The sequence below is a fragment of the Coenobita brevimanus genome, chromosome 112 (genome assembly GCF_032717465.1).
Source record: "Coenobita brevimanus isolate Jiangsu-jjx chromosome 112, ASM3271746v2, whole genome shotgun sequence".
Lineage (NCBI taxonomy): Eukaryota > Metazoa > Arthropoda > Malacostraca > Decapoda > Coenobitidae > Coenobita > Coenobita brevimanus.
The window spans coordinates 16,409,533-16,422,431 of record NC_137065.1 but is presented as its reverse complement, the minus strand read 5'-3'; the positions used below and the strand labels follow the sequence as shown (position 1 = coordinate 16,422,431).

Sequence of the window (12,899 nt, the reverse complement as noted above, 5' to 3'; positions counted from 1 at the left end):
GACACCACCACTGACACTTGCATCTTTCTTAGAAGCCATAGCCAGGGTTAAGTACAGTCATAAGGAATACTATCGTTACCCTTCAGAGCTATGCACTATGACACAACGACGAAGTGTTGTGGAATGACGGGACAGGAAAGTTTGTACCTGAAACCCGTCAATGTCGGATATGTGAGACACAGATAATAGAATTTGTGCTAGAGGTAATAAAAGCTAATAAGATCGTTTGGCCTTTGTGCATAGAGACAATACGCTTTATTATCCCGGCACCGAATAATTTAAATCAAAACATAACCGAATGGTCTGAAGTCGGCAACACACATGCAGACGGGCAATTAGTATGTGCACCCATGCCAGACGTATGATAATTCTTCAGCCGATACAAGCCAAGTTAGTAAATTTCAATGTAATAATGTTATGTATTGCTTTCTACTTCTAATAAATGTTGAGTAGAAGAAAAATAATTATACATGTTCAGTCTCACTGATTTAATGTTTTGTATACCCACCCCCTGCTTCCAAAACAGCCTCTAGACGTCTGAAGCATCCATCTGAAGCATTTAACCACCCATCTAAAGCAAACAAATGAACTCGTGCACCCTTGTTAGACTATCATAAAAAAAGAAAGTCGATGCCTATAGATTTAATATCCTTCAAAATAATTTATTTGTTGTATTCTATAGATAATAGTGTTGAATATTAGGAAAATAATAAACTCGCCGAGTTTCATTATTAATCTCCGGCGGGGCCCTCGGGGTAATGCAAATACGTCCTATCTACTTCCCCGCCATATGGCTCATTCTTGCTCATTATTCCAACTCTTGTATTGGGACTGTGATATGGCAACACTAGATAGGGGAGGGGCGAATAGCAAGGATCCGCCCACATAGCCCTGCTAACGTTCGTTTACCATCGAACATTACTGTGGATAACGATACTTTTTCTTATGACTTTACAATTATGTGAAATGAGGTAAGAGGAAGACAAAAACTGGGATCACACCAAAACATGCAATGTAAGTAATCCAAGTCATCACGCCATCACTCCGTATTACCTGTGGCCGTCCGGTAAACTATTCTCAATTTCACCGAGTCGGGCACCATCAGCGATGTCCTCTACGCCTGTAATGTTGATGTAAATCCTCTGCACTAGGTAAGCCTCTATTATATTACTTTGAGATCCTATATAAAGGCAATACAAAAGGGTATAACAGTGCTGAGGGACTTTACCAGTGCTATAGGTGTTGGAGACATCACTGATGGTGCCAGACTCGATGAAATGAAGTATAGCAGCAGAATGCAGTCCACAGAACTTAAATAGATAATTCATAGAAATGTGCATACTTTTGCAGATAATAACTCGGTAAGACCATTAAAAAAAAAAGTATTTTCAGTGATCACCATTACATTAGCCCTTAAGATCATATGTCAAACTGTGGAACAACTGTGCATGATTAGCTATGTGTTCAGGCATGTCTTTAGGGAGTAAATCTGACACATGACCCTCGTGAATTTATTAGGCAGTCTGATGAAAGAAGACCTCCATTTACAGTTTTGGTTTTTAGCCTATTTCTTAGCTTGGTTTCGAGAAGATTAACTTTGCTGAATACTCTTTCACATTCAGCATTAGAATGTGTGGCTTCAAAATTTACTGCCATGCTAGCTTTCAATCCAAAATTATCGTACAAACCGTACGATAATCGAAAACGATACGTACATCGTTCCAGAGGCAATATTATCGTAAAAATACGATAATTATCGTACGAGTGGCACACTGCCAACACTGCGTGATGGATAGGGGGAGGGAGGGATGATGGGGTACGCAATTTAAAATTTTCATTATTATAGACTCGTGATAGACTCACAGTGATGCCTTTCCCCTTAAAATTGATTACTCGAAAAAAATGACATTCTCTTACTCTACAACAATCTCTATACACTTGCATTGAAAGAACACTTGCCGCATGCGTACATGATGCTAGATTACGAGTACATGACCATAGGCACGTTCCTTCTCACTTGAGTTTTTATATTATGAAGAGACTTAATACTAGTAAAATACAGTAGGAAAAAAAATGACTTTGCAACTCGATGACTTATTTTACGTTCTGATCACGTTCGCATGGAAACAGCTATACCTCGGCCACACTCTTCCACTTAACCGAACTTTTTGGTCGTATAAAATGAACTAGATACAACTCATTATCACTTCCGGGCACTACAGTTGGAAATACTGGTAATTAATATCCAGTCACTTAACGCTTTCTTGTACAGGCAAGTCCTCATATACCGCTGCATTGCACACTTACCTGGCTCCCTAACACTTTTTGCCAAGAGATTTATTTTATTACCATTTGTTGTCCTCTTCCGTGTTCTTTAATCCTTCCAGTATCACCACACCCCGCATAAACTACGTACAAAAAAGACTAACAATATCCAAAAATAAATAACTCAGAAAAGTGTTATATACCTTAACAGACGAGAGTACGAGCCCTTGTGTGTTGCGGGGACGGCTCAGTGTGCAGGTTTGGTCGTGGGTTTGGCAATGGGAATCTGAAATGAATAATTGGTGCAGGATATATTTAATAACGGTAATGAGCCGTTCCCGCAACAAACAAGAAATCGCCCCAGAGGAAAATAAAAGTTATATATAGACCAGCCCATTTGTTCATGTTTTTACGGCCAGTCGATTTTATTCAGCTTAAAAAATGGCCCCGATACCGAGGCACTTATAGTGACCGTTTCGCTGTGGACTAGATTTTAGTCCCTTTGCAGCTTACACAGTATCACGTAGCTGGGCGGCAGATAAAAAGACGGCATCACGCCTCTACAGCCTTCACATGACACTTGGTGACTAGCACCGTATATTGGCTGTGTTAATCTTATTGCTGCAACTCAGCATTCAAGATGGAGCGATGACAGTTTTGGACCAAGTTAGAGCCGAAGAAGTATGGAGAAGGCTAGATTATTTTTTAAGTGTCAGACTCTAAACATAGATTTAACAACCCCGTTCCCTGAGGCCCAGGAGTCCTCCTACGTACCTCACACCTTCACATGTCACCACTTGGACGTAAAACCCACCATCCATGTCGAATACATGCCAGGGCTGTCTCAAACTGAATGCATCAGAGGGGATGTTGTTACATGTCGATGGGTCTTATGGTACATCAGTAACGTCTGTTTAACGATTGTCAACTCCATAGACAATGGACAACATGGTGTTGTCCCCTTGTAACACACGCATCCGTTGGGACAGCAGATCGCCTCTCTACTGACTCTCTCACCTTCTCTTTACCAGTTAGTAAAGTCCCTCCTTAGCTGAATTAAATCGTCTGGAAATAGGAAAATGGAATACAAAGGTCATCATCTTCCCAACTCAACCGGCCGTAGAAATGTAAAGAAAGGATGATGGGGTTCCTCCCCAAAATGACGAAAGTTGTCCCATGTAAGAATCTGTAAGACTTGTAATCTGCTAAAGGGATCCGACACAGAACTTCTTTTGTTTGAGATAAGATGGTGGAGAAGTGAAGAGGTGTTTGTAATACTTAATAACCTTCCTTCCTTTTGCTCCAAAACAAACCAAACACAATTGAACTTGATAATCCTGTATGACCCAACTAAATCTATCCCAACCCAACCCATTCCAACCTAGCTTAACCCAACCCAACTAAACCCAAACTAAACTTAACTCAACCTAACCCAGCCCAAACCAGCCAGCCAAACTCAACCCAACCCAACCCAACCCAACCCAACCTGCTCAGGGAACCAAGAACTAAAGCACGCATATGGATACGACAGTGAAGAAGTTAAAGTTTTTCTTCGTTTAGGATAAAGTATGATTTAGAGAGAGAAAAAAGTTTAGCATGTCGCCTTCCTAACTACTTCTTAGCTTCTGCGTATAATTAGTCAGATCCTCTCTCTCTCTCTCTCTCTCTCTCTCTCTCTCTCTCTCTCTCTCTCTCTCTCGTGTTCCTCCTTCATAGTCATTATTGTTTTTTTGTTTCATTCCCCACAGTTTTACATATTCTTTTGCACCTCTTAGATTTTACATTGATTGATGCTCCCCACCATTATCATCATCACCACCACTATCACCACAACCACCACCACCACTATCACCACTCCCATCACAAATCACCACCACGTTCACCACTCCCACCACAAATCACCACCACCACCACTATCGTCATTATCTTTAGCCTTTTTCCCACTAATACCCGTCGATACATTTTAATTCCATCTCTTCATTTTCAGAACACATCATCACAGCCATCACTCTGGCGGCGGTGGTGGAAAGTGCTCCCTTATTCTCTGTACAATACTTGCTATTATTTTACGCTTTTTTTTACAATGATATTCTCTCACTGTCAGTTTACATTTATTCTTAGTATGATCTCTCTCTCTCTCTCTTTCTCTCTCTCTCTCTCTCTCTCTCTCTCAGGATTCCCCGTTTTTCTTTTTTTTCTTTCTTTTATTTCTCTCTCCCTCTTTCAACTCTACTGCCAATGTTTGTTCATGGATTTAGTTCTCTCTCACTTAATTATTCAATCAACGGTGCAGTGCTTTTTTTGAATTGTTTTTTCAGCAGCTTTTTTGAGGCATATTTTTTTCTGTTGTGTAGATACGCTGTTGATTTTTTGGGTTAGTTTTAGTACTTTCTCTCTCTCTCTCTCTCTCTCTCTCTCTCTCTCTCTCTCTCTCTCTCTCTCTCTCTCTCTCTCTCTCTCTCTCTGTCTGTATATTTCTATAAATGTATATGTCTGTCCATCTGTCTGTGTTGGTCTGCCTCTTGTCAATCTACCTACCTGTTTGTAAATATCTGTCTGTCAATCTGTACATTTGTCTCTCCCAGTGTTAGTTCGTTTTCAGATGACAAACACAGCTGAATACAGTATACGAAGAAAGAATAAAATAAATAGATAAAGACGGGAAAAGAAAAGAATAAGAAGGTGTTGGTAGGTTTAGGGAGTGGGCGCCATCTTCTTTGCCGTCTTTTTTTTATTTCATGTGTAGTGTCATTTTTGTCGTATCTCATTATTATCAAAACTGTAAACACTAATAGGCTACATCCGATTGGTGCGTCTTAACTTACTAGACCGCCTGGCGTTCATTTTTGATATGGTTACCACCCAACGTTGTGAATGGTTTGCTGGCCTACCCGAAACAATTTGACTTGTTACTCTGTGTAGACTCAAGGTAATAGTACATGGTGTTGTCCCCTTGTAACACCGTTTATTTCATATAAATGAGTCTGTCTGTCTGTTTGTCTGTCTGTCTGTCTGTCTGTCTGTCTGTCTCTCTCTCTCTCTCTCTCTCTCTCTCTCTCTCTGTATGTATGTATGTACGTATGTATGTATGTCTATGTGTGTGTATGTATGTATGAATGAATGAATGAATGAATGTGTGTATGTGTGTGTGTGTGTGTGTGTTTACATGTCAGTATTGCCCCTTCTCTACACTAAATATATTTCCTTTCCTCCTCCTCGTTTCTATATTTCCTCCATAATCTCTCACTCCTCTGTGTCCCTCCTCCATCACTCCTCCTTCCCTCTCCCTTCTCCATCATGGTTAACTCTTGTACAAAGTCTCCCTTGCTCATTGCTCGCCTTATTCCCTCCTCCTTCCATCCTTCCTTTTTACTCCTTTCCTTCCCTCCGTCCTTCTCTCTGTCCTTTCCTCTTTACTTCCTTCCATCCTTACCTCCCTTCGTCCACCCTTCCTTCCTTCCCTCCGTCCACCCTTCCTTCTTTCCTTCCTTCCCTCCGTCCTTCCTTCCTTACTTCCTTCCCTCGATCCTTCCTTCAATCAGTCCTTCCTCTCTCCCTTCCTTCCTTCCTTCCTTTCTTCTTTCTTTCCTTCCTTTCTCCCTTCCTCTGTCCTTCCTTAATGCCTTCTTTCCTTCCTTCCTTTATGCTTAGTCCCCTCAGTTCTCTCTCTCTCTCTCTCTCTCTCTCTCTCTCTCTCTCTCTAGTTGGTGGGGAATAAAGTACAGGAATAAAAGAAAATATTGAGGCTTAACCGGAAAATCCAGACCATTTTTTTTTTTTAGGTTAAAGGCAAAGTAGAAATATATTAAGACGTGACTGACAAGGATAGCACCTAAACATTGTCCTTGAATATGACATGGAAGCCGTCCAATGTATAATCAAGATGCCTTATTGTACTTTCTTTTGGGGTTAATATTTCTTCGTCAGTAAAGAGAGAAAGATGAACATGGTTGAGAAATTAATGGAGAAGAGTACTAAGAGAGAGAGAAAGAGAGAGAGAGAGAGAGAGAGAGAGAGAGAGAGAGAGAGAGAGAGAGAGGAACAGAACACAAAGAAGAAGTAAAAGTTAAAACAGACCAGGAGTTAGTACAAGAAAAAAATGGACAAGAGTCAAGGTAAAGAAAAGACGATAAAGCAGGGGAATGTAGAAAGAGAAAGAAGGCAAGACGGAAATGGGAACAAGGGGACAAGGAAGAGAGAGAGAGAGAGAGAGAGAGAGAGAGAGAGAGAGAGAGAGACAGACAGACAGACAGAGACAGAGAGAGAAAGAGCACAAAAGTCGGGGTGTATAACTAAGGGAAGTGGAACTGACTCTCTCTCTCTCTCTCTCTCTCTCTCAGGTTATGGTGTTTCTTTTAATATTGACACAGTCTTCCTCAGTAACACACAGGAGGACATTGAGGTGTGATGGGCAGAATAAATCGCCAAGGGAGAGGTATTACATCTCCAGTGGCACTTATAATGCAAGAAAGACCCTCAGAACGTAACGCCCGCCCCGTAAAATCTATCTAATCGCTCGTCCGCGCAAGCAGTGTGCGTCTGTGGTTTTGGAGTATCATTGTGAAAAAATTCTGGAAAAGTAATGAAAAAATGTTTGAAAAGTGAAGAAAAAGTTGCTGGAAAAGTAGTGAGAAAATGCTGGAAAGGTGATGGAAATATTGCTGGAAAAGTAGTGAAAAAAATTGCTGGAAAAATGGTAAAAATCTGCTCTTAAAATAGTGATAAATTGCTGGAAAAGTGATAATGAAAATTCTGGAAAATTGGTGCAATACGCTGGAAACGTAGCGGGAAAATGCCGGAAAAGTGGTGATATGATGCTAGAAAAGTGGTTAACAAATGCTGGAATAGTAGAGAAAAAATGTTGGATGTTTCGAAACTGAGGAGATATGTGTTGGAACTAGACAGGGGCGAAGTGGTACTATGGAGGTGTCATAAAATTGAATATCTGACCCTTCCTTGTGACCTTGACCTTTGACCCGTTGCTCTCAGAATCCAACTATTTTATCCCTACCTCACCCTTATACCACACACTAAGTTTGGTTAAAATTAATTCACTAGTGTTTACTTGACCTCAGCCTATGACATTCACCTTTGGTTTATTATTCCGAAAATATAATAACGTCTTCCGAGGCTAACAGTAAACCCGACCACCAAGTTGCATCAAAATCGAATGAAATCTGAGTTAAAGGTTAAACCATGGACCTTCCCTGTGATCTTAATCCCTGACAGATTTTTCTCAGGATTAAATCACCTCACCCATTCCTGTCCCTCAACCGTTTCACCAAGTTTCGTTAATATTAGATAAAAATCTTGTGTTGAGTCCGTGCATGACCTATGACCATTTCACTCCAGACTTAATGACCTGTTCCTCTGATGGTTCTCATTAACAATGCCTTAATTAGATACAATTACATTCAATAATTATCCCATAATATTGCTAACAGACAAACAACCAATACTAAACACTTAATCTCCCCCCCCTCCCCGTTCTTTTGCGCGCGGGTGTAATAAACTACCCACCCGTATTATCTCGAATCCTAAAAAAAAAGATAGTACTACTCAACGCTGGTGAGGGACGCCTTCTCGCGGTGACGCTGATGTGACTGGCCAATGGAGGTGCCTGGTTTTACATTCGTCCCTCAACCCCCATCCTATCCCCCAAAAGGAGCATGGTGGACTGCAGAAGATGGACAGCTTCATTTTGTAGTCCACTTGGTTTACGTTTAATGAACCTGGGGCTACAGCATCACCATCATCATCATCAACAACAACAACAACAACAACAATAACAACAACAGCATTAACAACATTATCATCATCATCATCATTATCAAAACCGCCACCACAACAACATCAGCAAATACTGAAGTTAACTTTACCCTGGAATCTCCTCCTTCCTTTTTTTTGTTCAGTTAACCCTGCAATGCACGTCAACAATGCAATACAGCCTCTATTTTCTATTGGTATTTCGGCTCGGCTATTGTTATGGTTACTATTTCCATTTCGGCACGGGAATTTCTCGACCCTTTACCCTCGTCATCCCCTTTCCTGCTCTTTTCATTAAGTTCTAGTGCAGTATAGGAGGAGAATGAGAGAGAGAGAGAGAGAGAGAGAGAGAGAGAGAGAGAGAGAGAGTTTGGGTATGAGAAGGAAAATGTGTATGTAGGCCTCTTTGTGTGTGTGTGTGTGTGTGTGTGTGTGTGTGTGTGTGTGTGTGTGTGTGTGTGAGTGTGTGTTATAACCTCATGTACATATTCGTACTGACACCAAACAGTTTTATCACTTTGACTCACGTGGCTCATTGTCAACTGATTACATTCGTTTGGCGTGTATCCCTTCCAGCAAACGCCATTTTGGTGTAACACAAAAAGAAAAGTGTTATGCTTATGGCATAACTATTACTCAACCATGTTATGTATAAAAAGTATGCCATTAAAAAACAGTAGGGTTGGGGTTATATCCCCTTTTACTGCCTTGCCTTTGTTGCAGTGGTTTATGGCGCACTGCCATCTGTGTGTCTTCGTACATTGTATATAATGTGTTTTTATACTTGCAATGCTACAGTTGTTCTGATCACGAGAGGATTATTCAGCATAGGAAAGAACCCCTTCCCCAAACTTTTCTCGCGCGTAATGAAAAGGTCACAAGTGTACATGATGTGGCACTCAGAGAGTGCATCATCCGCCCCAACAAACTGATCTAAGGGACGAATGTTTGACTGCCCCGTGACCCAGGCCTTTGACCTATTGCTCACTTGGGTGATCCTCGATCCATCCACCAAATTTGATCCAAATTACTTCAAAATTTTTTAGTTATTTGATCACACACACACACACACACACACACACACACGCACACACGCACATGCACACGCACACGCACGTCTATCAAACCAAACACTGCTAAATAAACCTCCTGTTATTTGCACCTTTACTCACCAATGAAACAGCAGTGCCCAATTTTTTTTACTCCGCCTTCGGTATGTTGTTGCAAACTCCCCTCATGCAACAAAAAATATAAAAGAAAGAAAAAGTAAGAAAAAAACGAAAAAATGCATTTTGTCTGTCCTGAAGTCGAATCGAGTTATTTTTATACTTTTTTCCGAAGGGATTTTCACTGTGATATCCTAAGCGAGGCTGTTTTATTATTGGTTTGATCGAAATACCTTTTCTACCATAATTTATGTGCTGTAGAGGGACGCCTTCACGTGGTGGCACCCATATGACAGGGCGGATGAGCTGTCTAGTTATACAACTCTTCCATAATAATTTGTGTGTTGCAGAGAGACGCCTTCACGTGGTGGCACCAATATGACAGGGAGGAGGAGCTGCCTGGTTATGAAAATTTTGGTCAATCCCTTTCTTATACCCCGAAAGGAGTTTGGTGGACTGTACAGTAGGGGAGAATGTCAGCCTTCAGTCCACCGGGTTCACGTTTAAGATGAAATGGGGCGTAATTACTATTGTTAATAACATTTACCTACCCTAATTACCTAAAATAAATTAGAGTTGTATTCTAACTAGCTTCAGAGGCGTCGTAGCACCTCTTCACTTACAATCTATTTTCCATACACCACTTTCTTAGCGATTTATTTTACATACACCTCTTCCTTAGCGATTTATTTGGCATACACCTCTTCCTTAGCGATTTATTTTGCATACATCTCTTCTTTAGTGACATGCCTGGAACCACTGTCTGACTCTCTTCTTCATTTCTGCAACATTCGCGGCCTTTCCTGTAACTTTCGATCTGTTGAGCATCACCTCTCCTTCTCTAAACCTCATCTTTTTCTAACTGAGACTCAGCTGTCTGAGGCAACTGACAGCAGACCCTTTTCTGTATCCTCCTACTTTATCTATACTAATTTCAAAGCCAAAGGAAGCTGTTGTGTATATATACGCAACAACTTATCTTGCTCTCATGTTCCGGAACTCGATTCTTCTGAATTCTCTACTCTCTGGCTTCGGCTTTCCTGTCATTCTCTGACTAAATATATCTGTGCTGTTTACTTATCTCCTAACTCTACTGACTATCAAAAATTCTTTGACTATCTTACTTCTACGATGGAACACATTCTATCCATTTCTCCTTTCTCTGAAATCTCCATTCTAGGAGATTTCAATGTTCACCACCACCTTTGGCTCTCCTCTCCTTTCACTGATCCACCTGGTGAAAAAGCCTACACCTTTTCTATCCTTAATGACCTAGAGCAGCTTGTACAGCACCCTACCCGTATCCCTGACTGCCTTGGAGAGAGCTCCAACATACTTGACCTCTTCCTTACAACTACTCCTTCTGCTTACACTGTTAATCATTTCTCTCCGTTGGGCTACTCTGATGAAACCTCATCACCTTAACCTGTCCTATCACTCTGGTACAGCCTGCAGACCCTCCAAAGAAACGTCGTCTGAGGCACTTTGGAGCTGAGGATTGGGAGGCCCTCAGGCAGTACTTCTTTGATTTTCCCTGGAATGATTATTGCTTCCATGGCCGGGAGCCATCTGGGTGTGCCTTGCGCATTACGGAGGTTATTCTCTCGGGCATGGAAGCATACATTCCTTTCTCATATCCTTTGACTATTGCACGAAAGCCTTGCTTTAATGACGCTTGTTCTAATGCTGTCCGCAACAAGAAGAGGGCCTATAAAAGGCACCGGAGCCAACCCACCCCTGAATCACATCTTTTATACGTTTCTGACCAGAATCGTGCTAAGTCTGTTCTTCGCTCTGCTAAAAATAATTTCATCCGTACTAAATGCTCTCAACTCTCTAACTCGAATTCTTCCCGCTCCTTTTGGCATCTTGCCAAAAACCTTTCTGACAACTTTACCTCATCATCCTTCCCTCCTTTTTTCTACTCTTATGGTTCTGTAGCTATTTCTTCTACTGATAAAGCAGATTTCTTCGCTCAGACTTTCTTCTCCAATTCCACCTTAGACGATTCCGATGCTGTTCCTTCATCACTTCCCCCCTCTGACTTCCTTTTGGCTGACAATAAAATTTCTTCAGCTGATGTATTTTCTGTCATCACAGGCCTAATAAGGCATATGGGCCTAATTGAGACTCTCCTGTTGTTCTGAAGAACTGTGCTTCTGTGCTTACACCCTGCCTAGGCAAACTGTTTCACCTTTGTCCATCAACTTGTACCTTTCCTTCTTGCTGGAAGTTTGCTCTCATTCAGCCAGTCCCAAAGAAGGGTGACCATTCTCAACCCTCTAACTATCGCCCAATTGCTTTAACATCCTGTATCTCAAAAGTTTTTGAGTCTGTTCTTAATAGAAAAAATTTAAAGCATCTTTCCCATCACAACCTTCTTTCTGATCGTCAGTATGGGTTCCGTCAGGGACGCTCCACAGCCTATCTTCTCACCTACCTTTCAGACTCTTGGTCATTCTCCTTTTGGGACTTTGACGAAAGCTTTGTCTTTGCATTTGACATCTCAAAGGCTTTCGATCGAGTCTGGCATAAATCTTTAATTTCCAAACTGCCCTCTTAAGGGTTCTATGCTTCTATCTGTGCCTTCATCCCTAGCTTCCTTTCTGGTCGTTCTATAGCCGCTGTTGTAGACGGCCATCGTTCTTCTCCTAGATCTATTAACAGTGGTGTTCCTCAGGGCTCTGTCGTATCACCAGTTCTCTTCCTTTTATTCATCAATGACCTTCTAAGCTGTACATCTAACCCTATCCACTCATACGCTGATGACTCCACCCTTCACCTTTCCATTCGATTCCCGCAACGTCCATCTCAGCAGTTAATTCAACAAACAAGGGATGAGGCTATGGCACACCTAATGTCTGACTTAGCTCGTATCTCTGACTAGGGTAAAAATAATCTGGTTGTTTTTAATGCAGCAAAGACTCAGTTTTTGCACCTATCAACCCGACACAGTCTTAAACAGGTATACCCACTAATGTTTAATAATATTCAGCTTAATCCTGCATCATCCTTGAACATGCTTGGGGTTTCATTTACTTGGGACTTATCTTGGAAAGATCATATTACATCTCTTGTAAAATCTGTTTCCAAGAGATTGTGTGTGCTACGCCAACTCCGTTCTTTCTTTACCCCTGCACAATTGTTGACTCTATACAGGGGTTTTATCCGCCCCTGCGTGGAGTACAACTCTCATGTGTGGGAAGGCTCCCCACATACAGCTCTTCTCAATCGGGTGGAGTCATAGGCTTTTCGCCTCATTAACTCTCCTCCTCTTACTGATTCCCTTCAACCTCTGTCTCTTCACCGCACTATTGCATCTTTATCTCTTTTCTATCGCTACTTCAATGGTCGCTGCTCCTCTGAACTGTCTGCATGCATTCCTCCATCTCTACGACGGGCGAGTAGCACCCGTCTAGCAGCAAACTCTCATACCTTTTCTGTCCAACTGTCCAGTGCAAGAGTTAACCATTACTCCCAGTCCTTCATTTATGCAACAGGTCATCTCTGGAACTGTCTTCCTCTGTCTGTATTTCCTGCTTCCTATGATCTACAGTCTTTCAAACGCAGTGTGTCCAGGCATCTCGAAATGATCTGATCTTGAATTTGGCTCTCTTTTTTTTTTTTTTCTCTTGGAAGGAATATATATATAAATATATATATATATATATATATATATAAATATATATATATATATATATA

The 12,899-nt window shown here is 41.3% G+C and overlaps 1 pseudogene; it reads left to right on the top strand.

Annotated features, from left to right (window-relative positions):
* LOC145418112 (KRAB domain-containing protein 2-like) overlaps window positions 1–12,899 on the top strand; it is a 97,538-nt pseudogene that overhangs the window by 83,315 nt on the left and 1,324 nt on the right.